The 19478-nt window shown below is 46.4% G+C and overlaps 1 pseudogene; it reads left to right on the top strand.

Moving 5' to 3' along the window:
* Positions 1 to 2582: 2582 nt before the first annotated feature.
* Positions 2583 to 4194, top strand: LOC117713426 (uncharacterized; annotated as a pseudogene).
* The last annotated feature ends 15284 nt before the right edge of the window (positions 4195 to 19478 follow it).

The following is a 19478-nucleotide window of genomic DNA, read 5'->3' as shown; positions in this document are numbered from 1 at the left end:
AATTCTGTACCTATGGAGTTTTCATTCTAGTGTAGTAAAAAATGTAACAGAGAGGACAACATTAAAATAGATACTGTGTTACCAGGCAATAGGCACTTTAGGGAGATACAAAACAGGAAAAGTGGGAAGAGAGGGAAAGGAGAAAGAAGAATGATGTCAAAATAAGACAGGCAGGGGGTCAAGAATGGTCTCTCACAAAAGGAGCAAAGACCTGAATCATTCTAATACAGGACAGACAGACAGGGCTACAGGAACAAAGGCCAGAGGCCAGGACACCAGGATGACTTGCAGAAAGCCGCAGAGGCATGAGGAAGACTTAGGAAACTGTGGGCAAGCAGATCAGAGAGGTTAATGAGGAGGCTAAATCATGTAAAACCTGGAGGATCAAAGGAAGGGCTTGAATTTTTGCTCTGGGCTGGGACAGCATTGGAGCATTTAGTCCCAAGAATGAGAGATCTGAGTTGCATATTAACACAGTCTAAAATGCCAGGGGACAAGTTAGAAAGAAAACTAGATTTTCTGGCAACCAGATGCGACTTCATGATGGGTTGGACCAGTGTAGGAGTAGTCACAGAGGTAGAGCCACAACAGATTTACTAATGGTTGGATGTGACTGTAAAGTTAAACAGTGACCAGAAGGTGTATTGTTTCTTGGGAGAAGTGGGAAAATTGAGTTGTCATTGGTTAAGTAGGAATGGCTGCAGAAACTTAGTTTTGGGTTTTTTTTGATTGTTTGTTTGTTTGTTTTATGTGAAGTTGAATGTGCCTATGAGACTTACAAGAAGAGCTGTGTGCAATGGGGTGGGGCTGAGACTTGACCTTGTAAGTCACGAGCACAAAAGTGGTATTGATAAATGTAAAACCGTATTCAAAGACTTTCTAGGGGTAAATGAAGGTGGAGAGGATCCACATTCCCAGGACTGAGACCTGGGATACTAAATTGATGATGACGATGATGACGATGACGACGACGATGATGATGATGGTGGTGGTGGTGGTGGTGGTGGTGATATAAAGCAAGGACTGTGTACTTGGTCATGGTCTTGTGAGGCTGAGATAGGAGAATTAATTCATGAGATTAATCCCCCAAAGAAAATCCCAAGAAACAAACAGACAGGCAGATAGACAAACCAAAGCAGCAATGGAAGCTGAGAATCAGGGACCCTAAAAAGGAAGATAACCAGTTGAGGTTGGTGCCCTCAAAGCCACCTGAAGGAAAACATTTAAGGATTGTTGAATTTGCTCCATGGTAGAGGAGGTAGCGAGAGCCTAGCACACACTGGGTTCCGGAGTCCACTCCTGCTTGCAGGGGTGATGGGTGGGTATTTCGTTCTTTATTATCCGTGAGTCAGCTAAGACTGGAGCATTGAATTTAGCTCCCTGGATACTTTAAAGGCAGTTTATTCACAGTGAGGGAGAAACTCTGAATTAGATTCCAGAGAGAACAGGAACAAGAGAAGGGGGCCAGGCCAATTAAGAGAGTGCATCCTTTAACGGGATGGAAACTGGGCTGCACTTTCTGTAGCAATTGGTGCTATAGGAGTAAATAGCCCGTGGAAGCAGACTGGGGTGAGAACAGAGTGATAAGGAAAAAAGACACAGCATTCCACAACCAACGGAAGCACATAGGCACCTTTTGGATCCTTGCAGACCAAGAATGAAAGTAACCTAGTAAAGATGAAAGATAGTATTGGTTTGTTTTGAAAGACCCCAGCTTAGCAGAGTTATACTGTTCAGCAGAGTTGTTTTGTTCAGCAGAGTTATTTTGCTCAGCAGAGTTGTTTTGCAAGACTGGAAAAATACTGGGCCCCTGAGCAGGTCAAAGATAGTGCCAAAGCAGTGCACCTGGCCCCAGGCGGGGGACAGAAAGTACCCAGAAAAACACCAGGTGATCCAAAGAACAATAGAGACTGCCCCAGCACCTGTTCCTGGAACAGGGTGTTGACCCTAGGTTGAACCTGGCCTTATTTGAATTGTCCAATTAGAGCCCTGTAACCATGCTTCTCACTTCTGTAAACCTTGCTTCCTGCTCTGAACCTCTATAAAAACCCCAATCCCTAGACCACCGCATGGCAGTCCTCCACGGAGAACCTCTTGCTGTTGCATCCGAATACCTGGTCTGTTTTTGGTGACGGGGGGGGGGGGGGGGTCTCTCAGAGCGAAAGACCTGAGGCCTGGGTCTTTCATTTGGGGGCTCGTCCGGGATTCAGAGACCCCCCCCTCCGACCCCTCTTCGGGAGGTACGCACATCTTTATCTGTTTGTCTGACGGCCGTCTCTATCTCTGTCTTCCTTACGATCTAGCTAGATTGCTCTGTAATTCCGTCGGACTTAGGAAGGCTTGACGGACTCAGACGTCCTGGGGGAAAGTCTGAAAACACGGCGTCCGTGGGACTTTTCGGGGCACCACCCCTGACCCGCGGATACGTGTCTCTGGAGATAGAGGATCCTCCAACCTCTTCTCAAACCCCTTCAGGTTTTTTGGTTTCATTTTGGCATCGGAGCCGCGCAGCGCGTTTGTCTGTGTTTGTGTTCTGTTCTGTCGTTTGTTGTTTAGTCCTAAGTGTTTCTTTGGGAGAAATTATGGGCCAGACTCTGGTCACCCCTTTAAGTTTGACTTTACAGCATTTCAAGGAGGTCCGCGGTGTGGCCCACAACAACTCCGTGGACATCAAGAAAGGCAGATGGCAGAGACCTTCTGTACCTCCGAGTGGCCGACCTTTTCAGTCGGGTGGCCTCGGGATGGTACTTTTAACATTTCCATTATTCGGCAGGTTAAGGAGAGGGTGATGAATCCTGGACCGGTGGACACCTGGATCAGGTTTCATATCTCATCACCTGGGAGTCGCTGGTGGTAGACCCGCCGTCATGGGTAAAACCCTTCCTCTCTCCCGTTCCTCCTCCGATCCTACCTCCCTTGCCGGCCCCCGCCATAGTCCCAACTGCCCCTCCTGCTACCTCTCCTGTTGCCCTCTACCCTGCCCTTGTCAAACAAACGGAGGACAAGAAAAAATGTCCCCCGGTCCTGCCATCCGATCAGGGCCCTCTTATTGATCTTCTAACTGAGGACCCCCCCTCCTTATGGAGAGCAGGGACTGGAGGGCCAGTCTGCGACGGCAGGTGGGGCCCCCTCCTCCGAGGTAGATCCGCGGGGACAGGAAGCGTCCCCTGAGAATCCCGATTTCTCTCCGGTAGCGGGTCGGATTAGAGGTCCAAGGGAACTCCTGGGGTCGTCACAGGCCCTCCCACTGAGAACTGGGAACGATGGTAGCCCCCAATATTGTCCCTTCTCCGCCTCAGACCTTTATAATTGGAAGAACAATAGCCCCTCTTTTACACAGGATTCCTCCAAGCTGACTAGTCTTATTGAATCTGTCTTAATTACCCACCAGCCCACTTGGGATGACTGTCAGCAGCTCTTACAGGTGCTCCTCACCTCTGAGGAGAGGCAGAGGGTCTTCCAGGAGGCCCGGAAACAGGTACCAGGCGACAATGGATGCCCCACCCAGATACCGGCTGAAATTGAAGAGGCTTTCCCCTTGAAGCGACCCGAGTGGGACTTCACCACGGCTGCAGGTAGGGCCAGCCTACGTCTCTATCACCAGTTGCTTGTAGCGGGTCTCCTGGGGCAGGTAAAAAGCCCACCAATTTGGCCCAGGTCAAGTCAGTCACTCAGGGACCGGAGGAACATCCATCCACGTTCATGGAACGTCTGAAGGATGCCTACCGGGTACATAGCCCATATGACCCGGAGGATCTGAGCCAGGCCACTCACCTCATCATGTCTTTTATCTGGTAGTCGGCCCCAGATATTAGAAGGAAGTTAGAGAGACTGGAAGGGCTAAGAGATAGTAGCCTTCAGGATATTCTAAAAGAAGCTGAGAAAGTTTTCAATAAAAGAGAGACACAGGAAGAGAAGGAGGAGAGGCTGAGGAGAGAAACAGAAGAGAGAGAGGCCCAGAGAGATAGGAAACGTAACAGAGATCTTAGTAAAATAATGGCCACTGTAGTAGCAGGGCAGAGACAGAGTAGCCAGAAACCGGGAGAGCGGGAAAGGAGAGCCCCAGCGGTAGATCGAGATCAATGTGCCTACTGCAAGGAAAGGGGCCACTGGATAAAAGATTGCCCCAAGAGACCGACGGGCCCGCGTAGGCCCAGGCCGGCGCAGACCTCCCTCTTAAACCTAGAAGACTAGGGAGGTCAGGGTCAGGAGCCCCCCCCTGAACCCCGGATAACCCTTCAAGTGGGGGGGGGCAGCCAGTCACCTTTCTGGTCGATACCGGCGCCCAGCATTCGGTTCTCACCCGACAACCGGGACCCCTAAGTGAGAAGACAGCGTGGGTCCAAGGGGCAACCAGAGGAAAATCCTACCAGTGGACCACTGAGCGCAAGGTGCATCTGGCTAACGATGAGAAAAAGGGATATGCGAAGGGGGTCTTGACACAGAAATTGGGGCCCTGGTGACGACCAGTGGCCTACCTGTCAAAGAAGTTGGACCCGGATGGCCACCGTGCCTCAAGATGGTAGCAGCCATCACCCTCTTGCTCAAGGACTCTATGAAGTTAACATTGGGCCAGCCGGTGGTGGTGTTTGCCCCACATGCGGTGGAGTCCCTGGTGAAGCAACCCCCAGGAAGGTGGCTCTCCAACACCCGAATGACACATTATCGGACTTTATTGCTGGACTCCGAACAAATCACCTATGGATCCCCGGTAGTGCTTAATCCGGCCTCTTTGCTCCCCCTCCCTGGGGAGCCCAACCCCCATGATTGCCTCCAGATCCTAGTGGAAGTACATGGGACCCGCCCGACCTGACAGATCAGCCCCTCTCCTCTCCGGACTACACCTGGTTCACCGATGGGAGCAGCTTCGTACACAATGGGTTGCGAAAGGGAGGAGCTGCAGTTACCACCACCTCAGAGGTGATCTGGGCAGAAACATTGCCGCCGGGAACGTCGGCTCAGAGGACAGAGTTAATTGCCCTGGCCCAGGCCCTCCGCATGGCAGAAGCCCTGAACATAATTCACACCCCAGGCCATCAGAAAGGAGACAACATCGAGGCCTGGGGCAACCGCTTGGCGGATCAAGCAACAAGAGAGGCGGCGGTGAGGGAGTCCGCTGAGGCCCTCCCGGTCAGAGCCGACCCCGAAGATGAACCCCCACTGGCAATCACATATAGTCAAGAGGATCTAGAGCTGATCAAGAAAATGGGGGCCGCCTATGACCCCATCTCCAGACTATGGGTCCACCAGGGAAAGCCAATCTGGCCCACACAGCAAACCAAGGCTCTAATTTAATGCCTACACAGGATGACCCATTTGGGTCAGAAGAAAATGAAAATGCTGGTAGATAAAGAAGAGGAGAAACAACTGTTCCTGGGCAAAGACAAGATTCTCTAGCAAGTCACAGCCAATTGTGACATTTGTGCCCAGGTTAATGCAGGACACAACAGGGTGCCCCGTGGAGCCCGTGCCCGGGGCAACCGACCCGGAACTCAATGGGAAATCGACTTCACAGAGGTAAAACCTGGGCTCTATAGATATACGTACCTGTTGGTTTTTGTAGATACCTTTTCAGGCTGGGTAGAGGCTTACCTGACAAAACATGAGACTGCGAGGGTGGTTGCAAAGAAACTGTTAGAAGAAGTCATCCCCCGCTACGGGATACCACATATTCTGGGCTCAGACAACGGACCCGCCTTCATCTCCCAGGTAAGTCAGTCAGTGGCCAAAGCACTGGGGATAAATTAGAAACTGCATTGCACATATAACCCCAGGAGTTCAGGTCAAGTAGAAAGAGTAAATAGAACTATAAAGGAGACTTTAACCAAATTAACGCTGGCAGCTGGCACTAGAGACTGGGTGACCCTGCTACCCCTGGCTTTGTATCGAGCCCGAAACACGCCTGGGCCACATGGACTTACCCCCTTTGAGATTCTTTATGGGGCGCCTCTCCCGGCGGCCAGCCTCTTGAATCCTTATCTCCCATCCCTTGCTGATAGTCTCCCCTTTCCAGATCACTTGCAGGCGCTACAGATTGTCCAGAAGGAGATTAGGCAATTCCTTGCAGGTGCCTACCAAGAGCAGGCGGACCAACTAAAGATACCTCACCTGTTCCAAGTGGGAGATTCGGTTTGGGTTCGCGCCGCCCACGTCAAATTGGCTACCTCCGTTCCAGAATCGAACCAAGCCACGAGATGGATCAAACGTATCAAAAAATGTTGAATGGGGGCTCACAGGAGTGGTATGCTGTTTGATCGGATGCCACTTTTGTGCTAAATCTGAGCCAGCAGGAAAAGGACATTTCTCCAGCATTAATTCAGAAAGATGTATTTTTCTTTTATTGGAAAAGAGAGGCTTTGACTGCTTACTGTAAGTTCTCATGGGAAAACACAAACCCACAGTGTTCTGGAGCCTCTGCCTCAGAGATCGGTTCCTGACCTCGCGGCTAGAAACACTGTCCATGTCGTGCATGGAGCTGACTCCATAGCGCCGCCTCTGAAGGCCGCTTCGAGTTCTACCAAACTTTTTCTCAGTATCCAAGGAACTCTGGCTGGCGCTGCTTCTGCGGCCCCGCAGGCATGCCCCGCTGAGGGACGACCGGTGCCCAAAGGAGGGCAAGCCGGGGTCTCCTGGGGGGGCTGCCGCAACCCCCAATCGGAGGAGCCAGCTCAAAGAAGTAACCTTTTATGTCTGTCCCGGATTACACCGACCCCGGGCGTACCACTACTGTGGGGGAGGTTCGGACTTCTATTGCAAGTCCTAGGACTGTGAGACGACTGGCCAGGCCCATTGGAAGCCCTCCTCTAGCTGGGACTATATCACAGTAAGTGCCAATTACACCCTGGGCCGAGGAACAGGGGAAGACTGTCAAGCCTGGTGCCACCCCCTTCGAATTTCTTTCACGAGCCAAGGTAAAAATAGTGGGAGATGGACGACCAATGCAGGGTTTGTGTGGGGACTACGGTTTTATGTACATGGCTATGACAAGGGACTCCTCTTCTCTATCTGCCTGGTGGTAAAAGAACTGACCCAGCCACGGGTAGTGGGCCCCAACCAGGTGCTGAGTGATAGGCGGAAACTGAATCCCCCACCTCAGAGGCTGAAGCTCACCATTCTGAAATCCCAGGTCACAACTACTGAGACGGGCTCATCCCTCTCCTTTCCCTCCGTCTCCCCCACACCCCGTCCGGGCACAGGGGACCGCTTACTGTAGATTTTAAATGGAGCCTATCAAACCTTGAACTTAACAGACCCAGATAAGACTCAGGAATGCTGGCTGTGCTTGAGCTCAGCACCCCCTTACTATGAGGGGGTTGCTGTGATTGGAAACCTTTCCAACCACACCTCAGTTCCTCAACTTTGCTCACAGGGCACCCAACACAAGCTGACCCTGTCCGAAGTATCAGGCAAGGGACTTTGTTTAGGGACAGTTCCTCTTACCCATCAGGCCCTTTGTAATAAGACCCTCCGGGTACACCCTGGGAACTATTGGCTTACAGGCCCTAACGGGACCCAGTAGGCCTGCAACATGGGACTGACCCCTTGCATATCGGCTCAGGTCCTCAATCAAACCAGAGATTTTTGTGTCCTCGTTGAGCCGTGGCCCAGGGTTATCTATCACAGTCCAGGCTATGGTTCTAACTCAACAGTATCACCAACTTAGACAGGAGACCGAGTTAAACTAAGATAATAGCGAATGGAAGATTCCATTCCATGTATAAAGAAAATGGGGGAATGAAAGACCCCAGCTTAGCAGAGTTATATTGTTCAGCAGAGTTGTTTTGCTCAGCAGAGTTGTTTTGCAAGACTGGAAAAATACTGGGCCCCTGAGCAGGTCAAAGATAGTGCCAAAGCAGTGCACCTGGCCCCAGGCGGGGGACAGAAAGTACCCAGAAAAACACCAGGTGATCCAAAGAACAATAGAGACTGCCCCAGCACCTGTTCCTGGAACAGGGTGTTGACCCTAGGTTGAACCTGGCCTTATTTGAATTGTCCAATTAGAGCCCTGTAACCATGCTTCTCACTTCTGTAAACCTTGCTTCCTGCTCTGAACCTCTATAAAAACCCCAATCCCTAGACCACAGCATGGCAGTCCTCCACAGAGATGCTGTCACTCGGGTACCTGTTTGGAAAAATAAAGCCTCTTGCTGTTGCATCCGAATACCTGGTCTCGGTGTCTTTGGTGACGAGGGTCTCTCAGAGTGAAAGACCTGAGGCCTGGGTCTTTCAGTTTTAGTTATGATTGTAATCCAGGAAAAGAGATGCCAGCAGCCATGCAAACGGTCAGCTTCACAAAACAACAGCTGCATTTACGATTCGAGTCACAGGTGAAGGAGACAGTTCACCACAGCTCTCTCGCCCAGCATAAGGGAAGTCCTTGGTAAACACTGCAAGAGTCCATCCCAAACAGAGGCAAGCAAACACAACAGAACACTTCTGCCCAAACACAGGGGAGTGGGAAATATCACTTAGTAGTCAGGATTGGGACTGGCAAAAATTAAACTGTTCTATAAAAGGGTGGGAAGGAATTAGGTGCTGCCTCCGTGTGGGGAAACAGATCCAACTATGGAAGAATCTAAAATCTCAGTCTGAGGTCTGGCTAATAGTCTCCCAACTGCCCTTTCCAATATGAGAACCAGAGGTGCTATTTAGACCTCTTCTCCTTGACACCCAGGAAGGGCAGCCTGTTGGGAGTGACTCCTCAGTACACTGTAGCACCCTAAATTTCCCTGGTGGCTCATATGCCCACAGATGACTGGGTCTCACTCAGAGCCTGGCAGAAGCAGGGGAGTTGAAAGACACCATGAGGCTGATCCTCCATAGGTACACCTCAGAGCTTCTTCAATGTACTGGGACAGAGGGAAAAGAAGTCTGAATCTACTGCTGTTGCTTTTGGCCACATAGTTTGTTATGGTATCGTAGTCATCTTAAGGGAAACGAGATTGGAGAAACACTTCTATTTCCGAGGGGCAAGCATTATGGGCTACTGATAAAAAAAAATACGCTTACAATTCTCTTATCACATTTGGACATAGTAGAACAATGTTTTACATGTGCCTCTGTGTGTGTGTGTGTGTGTGTGTGTGTGTGTGTGTGTGTGTGTGCAGCAGTCAAGCATGATTTCAAAGCAAGTAAATTTTAAGCAAGAAATTTTTTACAAGTCTTTGTCATGGACTCAGTTTTTTAAAATTTGTCTTTATTTACCTTTACTGGCCTTGTGTAATTCTGATACCAAGATGGTTCTAGCCACATACAGCAGATGGTGTGACATTTGCTTTTTATTATAAGAGTTTGGGAGGGTGTGTTGCTGGTTGGGTTTGTTCGCTGTTTTCAGGTTTGTTGTTATTGTATTGTTCAAGACCAGGTCTCATGTAACTCATACTGGCCTCAAACGTATTATGTAGCTAAGGCTGGCCTGGAGTTCTTGATCCTCTTATCCATCTATCCCAAGGGCTTGAATTATAGGTACATATTACCACAGGTGGCTAATATTTCAACCTCAATTTTAGGCTATTCTTAAATTATACTGACATCTCAAATACAGTTGGCCACTATATTTTCTTTCACATTATTCCAACATCTTATTCTTGCACTGATTTTAGGAATTTATGTCATTTTTCTGTTTCACTTTAAAGGTTATTACTCACAAGACAGTGAGAGACCTGCTCATGTAGCCACACATGGCACTTGCATAAAAGTTAAAACTAAGCAACTTCCTTTGACTGGAGTCTGGGTGAGCAGTTGAGAGGATTTGCCATGGCATCCATCTCAATAGCAGCATATTTTCCTTAAAGCTTTCTTTACTCAATATTATCTAGTGACTGGAGAGATTGGTAGCAACTAAGAGCACTGGCTGCTCTTCTAGAGGACGCAGGTTCAATTCTCGGCATCCACACGGCAGCTCATAACCATCTATAACTCCAGTTCCTGGGGATGTAACACAATATTCTACCCTCTGTGATCACCAGGCACAAAAGTAGTGCACAGACATATATTCCAGCAAAGCACTCATACACATAAAGGAAAAGAGAAACAAAAAACAACAACAACAAAGCTGAACTTGATGGCACATATGCTTAATTCTAGTACTCAGGAGACATAGGCAGGAGTACCTCTGTGAGCTCCAAGCCAGACCAGTCTATGTAGTGAGTTCCAAGACAGCTAGGGCTACATAGAGAGACCTTGTCTCAAAACTCTATTAAAATTCAAGATAAATAAATATTAAAAAAATTTTAATTAAATACTTTCTATATTTGTCTTATTCTAGAAAATAGATTTACCACCATACCTTTGGTTTGGCACTGTCATTTCCAGCAGGTCAGTAAGAATCTATGTTTTAATGTTTCAACCCCACTAGCACTAGCAAGCCTATAAAATGTTCATACAAAAAGAAAATTCTATCTTAAAAGACAGAATTATGTGGCTAAGCAAAGAATATGCTGCCCCTAATATCTAAATTCAGATGCAGAATGAATAGCTTCACATCTCTTGAGTGCTGAGGAACCTGCCTCTCCGTGACTCTTGTCTTTCTGTTTAATTAATAAACTCACTAACTTTCCTTTCTCTGCCTTATCCTGAAATTCTTTTCTACGAGAAGCTTGAGGTTATGGTGCTGACAAAACTGAGTTTTAGTTCCTGATGTCAACATCTCCAGCATAATAACTTTAATTTATATATGTAATATATATTCATCTATTCATTTAGTGTACATGTGTGCAAGCAAGCATGTGTGGATGTCTGAGCACAACTTCAGTGATCTTTTTCCACTCTGTGGATCCCAGGGATAAACTCAGCTTGTCAGGCTTGATGACAAGCTTCTTTACCCACTGAGTCAGGGGAGAACAGGTTGGGGGAAGTGTAGAGACACAGAGACAGACAGAGATAGAGACACAGGGTCTCAATGTGTGGCCCAGACTGATCTAGAACTCACTTTGTACACCAGGCTGACCTTGAACTCACAGAGTTCACACAGAGTTCACACAGAGTTCACACAGGCTGACCTTGAACTCACTTTGTACACCAGGCTGACCTTGAACTCTGCCTTCAGTGTGCTGGAATTAAAGGCATAGGCCACCACTCCTAGTGTACCCAGCAAGACTGCAAGCATATTTTATAATATTATAACCAGAATTTTAGGGCAGAAGGGCAAAAGCCTTGGTTTTCAGTCTTCTTGACTCGCTCAGCTCAGCCACTGTTCTGGTCTTTTTTAAAAAACAGTAATTAAAAAGACAAGTAATGATGAAAAGCATACAGAAAAGATTTAGTCAACACATCCAGAAGAGGAACAAACAAAGGGGACCCGTGATTCCTACTCAAACTCTAGTCTACTAAGTCTTTAGGTTTAAACAGAAGAAGCATGGAGGTAAGGGGTAAGCAGTGTTTGCAATTAAGCAGTCCTGGCCAAGCAAGGCAATCAAGAAGTTGTTGTTTTTGTGGGTGGGGAGTGGGGGGAATGTCACAAACTGTGCTTCAGGATACAGCCTCCTCCTGGTGGGTAATTGCCAGCAACCATGGGTAGGTCTGTCCTTGCTAGTCTCTACTGCTCCTGGCCTCTGATTACAGGCTTAGAATAGTGACTTTTCTCTGTGCCTTCAGCCTTAAAGGGGTGTGAAATAAGGTCTTGAAATATTGGCTCAATAGTTAAGAGCTTTGAGTTCAGTTCCCAGCGCCCACATTAGGTAGCTCACAATTGCCTATATCTCCAGCTTCAAGAGAATCAATACTTTCTTCTCTTCTCTAAGGGAAGCTGCATGTATGTGGCACACACATGCACGCGCGCGCGCACACACACACACACACACACACACACACACACAGTGATGTGAATTAGGTTAGACAGACAGATACTCCCTGAGTGGTCAAAATGCCTATTCAGAATCAACCAAAGATCTTGACCCAAAGCAAAGGCCAACAAACAGCATAGAGGTCTCAGGCTTTACCTTGATTTTAATCACTATAGAACCCAAGAAGACAATTTTTAAAAAGAATGGTAGTCAAAGCAATTTCTAAATGCCTGTCATGAGATACAAATCACAGAACTTCTCACACCTATTACCTAGTATTTCCCCAAGTGATAACTAACATCTTGCAAAACCAGAGTGCAATATAGCAGCCAGAAAACTTGACCTTAACAAAATGAATGCACAGAACACTCTGTGCAAGCATTCCTCACACTGCATTTTATATAATTACATGGTTTCTCTCCCTCTTGCTAGCCTTGGGCAACCACTGATCTATTTCCAGTAGTAAAATGTAATTTTGTAACTCCAAGAGCATTCTATGTGTATATGGAGGAGGAAGAAAAAGAAGGTTGTAAGAGCATTGAAAATGCTGAGGATGGTGGTATACTCTTGTAACACTAGTACTTGAGAGGTAGAGGTGGGAGGATTAAAGTTCAAGGCCACTTGGTGGCCTAAGATACCATCTAAAACAAAACAAAACAAACAAACCAGGAAACAACCAACCATAGAAACAAACAAAAAAACCAAAAGCTAAGGTGAAATGAGCTGAAATGGACATGTCCACACTGACACTCTGAACCTGTGTGCTTGAAAGCTTTTGGACTGGGCAAACTGCAGTTTTCAAGCTTTCTTTAACCATTTGTGAAACTTCCCTGATTTGCTTCAATTACTGACTCACTGAGATAACACTTAATCCTTTCTTAAGAAAAGTAACTCAAATCAGTCATAATTTCTGACCAGCGAATCACATCACCTTCTTATCCTTTGTGATTGTAAGCTTTAAATATGTCCACCATCATTTAAAAAAAATATGTTTGAGATGTGCTTTCCTAGATCCCAATACTGGTTTATCCAAATAACCATAATTCATGTGTTTTTCTGGTTTTTAATAGTTTTTATTGATTCTTTGTGAGTTTTGCATCATGCACCCCAGTCCCACTCACCTCCTCACCCCCTCCTGTCTGCCCTCAACCCTTACAACCTCACCTCAAATAAAAGCAAACAAACAAATAAACAAAACAAACCATAGAAAAACATATAACAAGAACACATGGCCCACTATGTTCATAGCAGCCTTATTTATAATAGCCAGAAGCTGGAAAGAACCCAGATGTCCTTCAACAGAGGAATGGATACAGAAAATGTGGTACATTTACACAATGAAGTACTATTCAGCTATTAAAAACAATGAATTCATGAAATTCTTAGGTAAGCGGATGGAACTAGAAAATATCATCCTGAGTGAGGTAACCCAGTCACAAAAGAACACACATGGTATATACTCACTGATAAGTGGATATTAGCCCAAAAGCTCACAATACCCAAGATACAACTCACAGACCACATGAAGCTCATGAAGAAGGAAGACCAAGTGTGGGTGCTTTGATCCTTCTTAGAAGGAGTAACAAAATATTCATGGGAGCAAATATGGAGACAAAGTGTGAGACAGAAACTGAAGGAGGGGCCATCTGAAGACTGTCCCACCTATGTATCCATCCCATGTGCAGTCCCCAAAGGCAGACAGATGCTGATGTGGATGCCAGGAAGTGCATGCTGACAGGAGCCTGATATAGCTGTCTCCTTAGAGGTATGCCAGAGCCTGACATATACAGAGGCAGATGCTCACAGCTAACCATTGAACTAGTCATGGGGTTCCCAATGGAGGAGTTAGAGAGAAGACTGAAGGAGCTGAAGGGGTTTGCAGCCCCATAGAGAGAGCAACAATACCAAGCAACCAAAGTTCCCAGGGTCTAAACCACCAGCCTGGGAGCACATAGGAAAGGACCCATGGCTCCAGCTGTATGTGTAGGGGAGGATGGCCTTGTCGGGCATAGGTGGGAGTGGAGGTTCTTGGTCCTGTGAAGGCTGGATGCCCCATTGTGAGGGAATTTGAGGGCAGGGAGGTGGGAGTGGATATGTGGGTGGGTGGGGGCACATCCTCATAGAAGCAGGAGGAAGGGGGATGGGATAGGGGGTTTCTGGGTGGGGGGGATTGGGAAAGGGGATAACATCTGAAACGTAAATAAAATATCCATTTTTTAAAAAAGAAAGAAAATATCTTGTCATGGAAGCTGTAATATATCACAGTGTGCCCCACAATGTACCCCTCTGTCCACACACCTTCACTTGCTAATGTTCACTGCAATGCATCATTGGTCTGATTTGAGGTCTGGCCTCTGTGACACCACCAATATTAGATCCTCCCGGTTATCCTGTTGTTGCCCTGCATAATGGAGATCCTGCAGCTTTGGATCAGAAGGAGCAGCCCCTTCACACATCCCAGCAGCTCATAGATGATGTACATGTTGTGGTGAGTCTACTCAGAGCCCTGGATCTGGGCCTAGGTGGTAACTTAGCTAGTCAGCCCACTGGCTCTCCCTTATCTGCACCAACAGGGAGAGCTCTCTAGTACTGCTCAGTCAAGACACCCAATGCCTCCATAGGTAGGAGGCAGGATCAGCTCATCCTGCTCTCATGCCCTTGGGTCTGGCTCACTCATGCCTTTGTCATCAGGGTCAGCTCCACTGTGTTTCCCAAGTGAGGTGCATGGCCTGTTCTCCTGACAGTGAGGGGCAGGGCCAGCTCTCCTGACCACAGGTGGAAAGGGGAAAGTAGGGGTTAGGGGGAAGGAGAGCATCATCTTCAGGCCCACTCCACCTCACAGCGGACAAGTGTCAAGGCCAGCTCTCCTGCACTCACACTCAGCAAACAAGCTCACCCCTGCCCCCTGCACCAGGGCCAACTCTACCTACTATGCTGCCCAAACAAGATGCAGGGCCATCTCTCCCAGTGATACAGCCAGTGAGGGGCAAAGCCAGCTCTCCTACTCTCCTGCTTTCATGACCCTGAAGCCAGCTCTCCCAACTTCCTCAGGTGGCAAGGAGTGAGGGGGTAGGAGTGGTGAGGCCAGCTCCCTTGTTCTTATCCTCAGGGATGACTCACCTGTGCCCCCTTCACCAGGCCCAGCTCCACTGTGCTTCGTGGGCAAGGTGTAGGTACAAAGCCAGTGAGGGGCTGGGTCAACCCCACAGGAACATTCACATGGTCTCTAGTGGCAATATGAAATACAGACAACAGCCCTCAGCTGCAGCATGAGCAAGACTTTGTTATGGCCTCACAATGGACTATTCCCCTCATCTTTCATGTCCCCAGTTCCACCTCCCTTCACAAGCTCAAACTATTCTGCTACTCTTTCTCTCCCATCTGTTTGCTACACAGGCAGGCCACTTGGCTGGTGGACATCTGGATGACATCCTCTGTCCTCAACATATGGCATGGAGGTAAGTGGACCTCTAGGTGTCTACAGCCCACCTGTGTGGCAAGGTGGCAGGCAGGGCTCTATGTGTCTACAGCCCCACTGTGCTGTTGGTTGGCTAGATCTCTGGATGTCTCCTGGCGTTACTTTTAACCTCCACTGCCATCAACACAGCCATGGGATACTGTGATGACGTCCTTTTTACTGAGCTCAGTACTGCAGCCAGAGGTCCCAGCCCAAGGCAAGTCACATATTTTTCTGTTTTAGAATTTTTGAGAGTGCTAAGAGAGCCTTGGTAAACCCAAGAACTCATGCCTGCTAGGCATGTGTTCTACCTTTGATTAAAGTTCCAAGCTTTGTAAATGTATTGTTTTACATTTAAATGTATGATTGATACTGTGTCAGGCTCCTCTGCATAAAGCCTACCCCAAACTATTGCATTCTACTTACTGTTTCCTGTTAGGTAGCCCAGTGAGATGCTAGCAGGCTTACAGGTCACTAAGATTGAATTGCCTCATTCTGATAGTTAACTGTTTCCAAAGGCAGTAAGTAAAACTGGAGAAGTTGATTACTGCTGCAAAGCATGGGCTCTGAGAATACCTATGACCCTGGGTGGAGTTGTGACATTTTAAAACTGTCCATATATATATAATACATACATATATATATATGTGTGTGTGTGTGTGTGTGTGTGTGTGTGTGTGTGTGTGTGTGTGTGTGAATATGTCAGGATCAGAGTTGGGAATGGCAAACAATGTTTTCCCATGAAGCAAGGCATTTTGACCCATGGCAGAGTGCACCTGCTGTTGAGTAAGGGGCATCCTTGTTATATACCAGGAATAACTGGAGAGAGGAAGCACATGTCTGTTCATGGATGCATTGTATATGTTAATCTGAGTGTTCTAAACTTGGTTATTGTAAAGAAGAAGAGGAAGAGGAAGAGGAAGAGGAAGAGGAAGAGGAAGAGGAAGAGGAAGAAGAAGAAGAAGAAGAAGAAGAAGAAGAAGAAGAAGAAGAAGAAGAAGAAGAAGAAGAAGAAGAAGAAGAAGCTCTGCTGCTGCTGCTGCTGCTGCTGCTGCTGCTGCTGCTGCTGCTGCTGCTGCTGCTGCTGCTGCTATTCTTGAACTGACAGATACTACTGTGCCTTATTGTTTGGGACTTAAAAGAGCTAGTAGAATCTGAAAGCTTTTTAATCTCTTTAAAGAAGATGACGTCTGCCAATATGTTGTCAGAATGCCCTTAAACAAAGAAGGTAAAAAGCCCAGGACCAAAACACCCAAGATTTTGTGTCTTGCAACACAAACACTGATAAGCTGCTCTGAAGAAACAATGCACTAACAAAAAGGAGGCTGGAGAATACACTAAACTTTAGGACAAGAGAATAAAGGAAGCCAAAGAAAAGCACCAGGAACAGATTGCCAAGAGATATAGGCAGTCCTCGCTGAGAGTGTCTATTTCTAAATCTGAGTCCAGTCAAAAATAAGTATTTAAGAGTAACAAATAAATAACCATACCTTGAATGAATGAATGAATGAATGAATGAATGAATAAAAAATAATTAATTAATTGGCATTTGAACAATGTTTGACATCTGTGGTTAGTTACTAGGACACACAGGAGAATGTTCTGACTGACTGCAGAGCAGTGGTCAAGAGTGGAGTTGGGAATGAAACCTACAGCCTTATCAAAAGCTGAACAAAATGTGTGCAAGGTGGTGGTGTGAGCTGAATCCTGCATTTGGGAGGCAGAGGCAGGCAGGTCTTTAAATTCCAGGCCAGCTAGGGCTACATAGGGAGACCCTGTCTCAAAAGCAATACAAAACAAAACAATAGTAAAACCCAACAACCTTCTAAAAGTATTTAGCTGAAATCTAAATTTACAGAATCTGAAAGAAATAAAACTTAATTTATTAATAGGTTTTGTGTTTTTGTTGTTGTGGATTTTTTTTTTTTTTTGAGACAAGTTTTCTCTGTGTAACCCTGGGTGTTCTGGAACTTGCTCTATAGAGTAGGCAGGCTTTGAACTGAAGAGCTAAGACTGCCTTTATCTCCCAAGTGCTGAAATTAAAGGCATGTACCACCCCAGCCCAGCTAATGTTTTGTTTTGTTTTGATTTTTAAATGAAACAACTTGTCAAAAGCAGTTCTGTGGTACATTGAACTATTCTTCCTCATTAGAACAATAGTAAGAGAACAATTTGACCTCAGGTTTTCTCTCAGAAGTGAATTTGAGAATTGGAAGTGGGCACCAGGTCAAGAGAGTCTACAGTTCCCACGCTCTCCCACACTCTTCTGAGTGCCCTTGAGGCACATGGCACAGAGAAAGTCACAACCTTTCTTCAGCTGTGTCTGGAAATTGGGCTTGCTGGTTTAACCTACAAACTTAAATGTCTGGTCTGACATCTCCAACCCTTACACAAGTGGTACCAAGTCACTGTATATGAAGTTCAGAGATGTACCAAAAAATAGTGGCACTGAGCTAGACGTGGTGCATATTAATTCAAGTGAAGGCAGAAGGATCAGGAATTCCAGGATAAGTTGGGTTATATAATGAGGTATGTGACCAGTCTAGCATACCTAGTATATGTGACCATGTCTTTAAAAAAAAAAGGCTGGAAAGATGGATCATAGATTAAGAGCAATGGCTGTTCTTCCAGAGGACCCAGGATCAATACCCAGGACCCACATGGCAGCTCACAACCATCTGTAACTTCAGTTCTAACACCACACTTCTCCCATGATGAGAATGGACTGAACCTCTGAAACTGTAAGCAAGCCCTAATTGTTTTCCTTTATAACAGGTGTTATAGTCATGGTGTCTCTTCATAGCAATAAAACCTTGACTGAAACAGCTGCCATGCTACTCTGTATGGCTGCTTCCCTCAGGTTGGACCTGATCTTTGTCTTGAAGCAGAGCAACTGAAATGACTTGCATATCTTCAAGAGATGAGGCTTATGAGTATTCCCTCTTCAAAGAAAGAAGGTTCTGAGACTCCTGAGATCCTTATGAGGTCCCTGTCTCCTGGAAATTCTCACACCACCAAGTAAAAGGTTAAACAATTATGTGGTTTTGGTACCAAGCTAATAGTGGCTTTATAAAAAGAATTTGAAAATATATCTGATCTTGAAATCAAGTTCTACTCCATGAGATGGAACCCCATACCTGATACTGCTAAAGTCACTAAGAAACAGAGACTAGCTAGGTCATAGACCTAGGGGAAAATCTACTACAATCATTCTACTAAGTGAACATAAAAGATGACTCCTTATGACATTCTTGTAGACCCAAAAGTTCCACATCAGAGGAACTTTTTCTTGCAGTAGATGAGGATTACGGAGATCCATAACTGGACAGTGTGCAGAGAATGACTTTGGAGTGCTTACCCTTGAGAAGGATACCCTCCCTCATCAAACCCCTCCCCTTAAGGCTCAGGAATCTATGCAGAAGAGGAGGCACAAATATTTTGAGAGCCAGAGATGATGGATAATACTAAGAAGGCACATGTGAACTCAGAGGTTCAAGTCAAGCAAGATAAAAATTCAAGCATGGGACGGGTATGGCACTCATGCCTCACTGGACAACGACAGGAGGACTGGAGCCATTACAAGGTCCCCTTTAATTACTAGAGGTCAGGCCTCTATCCCCGCCTTGGCAAGATTAGAATCGCCACAGCCCTTCTATAATTAGAGAAGGGAGGAGATGTCAGGGGCAGGCCTGCTTATACACTGAAGGCCTAAAATCAGCCATAAGCCTAAAATCAGCAATAGGCCTGACATACATGCCTGCTAATACAAAGTCTTGGGTCTCTATGGGAAAACACTGAAACAGATGTCTATAAACTATTGTAAACAGGCAGCTTTTGTGGAAATCTACCAGCTTGAGTAGTTATAGACCTTGTAAATAGGCAGCCTTGGCAGATAGTACCAATTTAGATAAGAACAAGTGAAGCATAGGCAGAGTCATAGTGACCTGACCCCTGAACCTTTACCCAGCTGATACCCTGTTCTGAAAGATATCTGTACTCCCCCTGAACATCTATGCTCCTGTGTCATCCCCTTCCACACATCCTGCATTTTCATGTTTATAACCCACCCCTGTGTTAAAAAGTAAAAATTATGATTTGATAAAAATAAAAAAAGGCAAAAAAAGAAAAAAAAAGAAATGAAAAGAAATAACATAGTGTCCCCCTGGCTCTGCTGACTTAGCTTCTGACAATCCATTTTCTTGTTCTCAGAAATACTTTGAATTATAAAATGTTATTGT

Source organism: Arvicanthis niloticus, chromosome 8, assembly GCF_011762505.2.
Source record: "Arvicanthis niloticus isolate mArvNil1 chromosome 8, mArvNil1.pat.X, whole genome shotgun sequence".
NCBI lineage: Eukaryota > Metazoa > Chordata > Mammalia > Rodentia > Muridae > Arvicanthis > Arvicanthis niloticus.
This window is presented reverse-complemented; position numbering and strand designations above follow the sequence as displayed.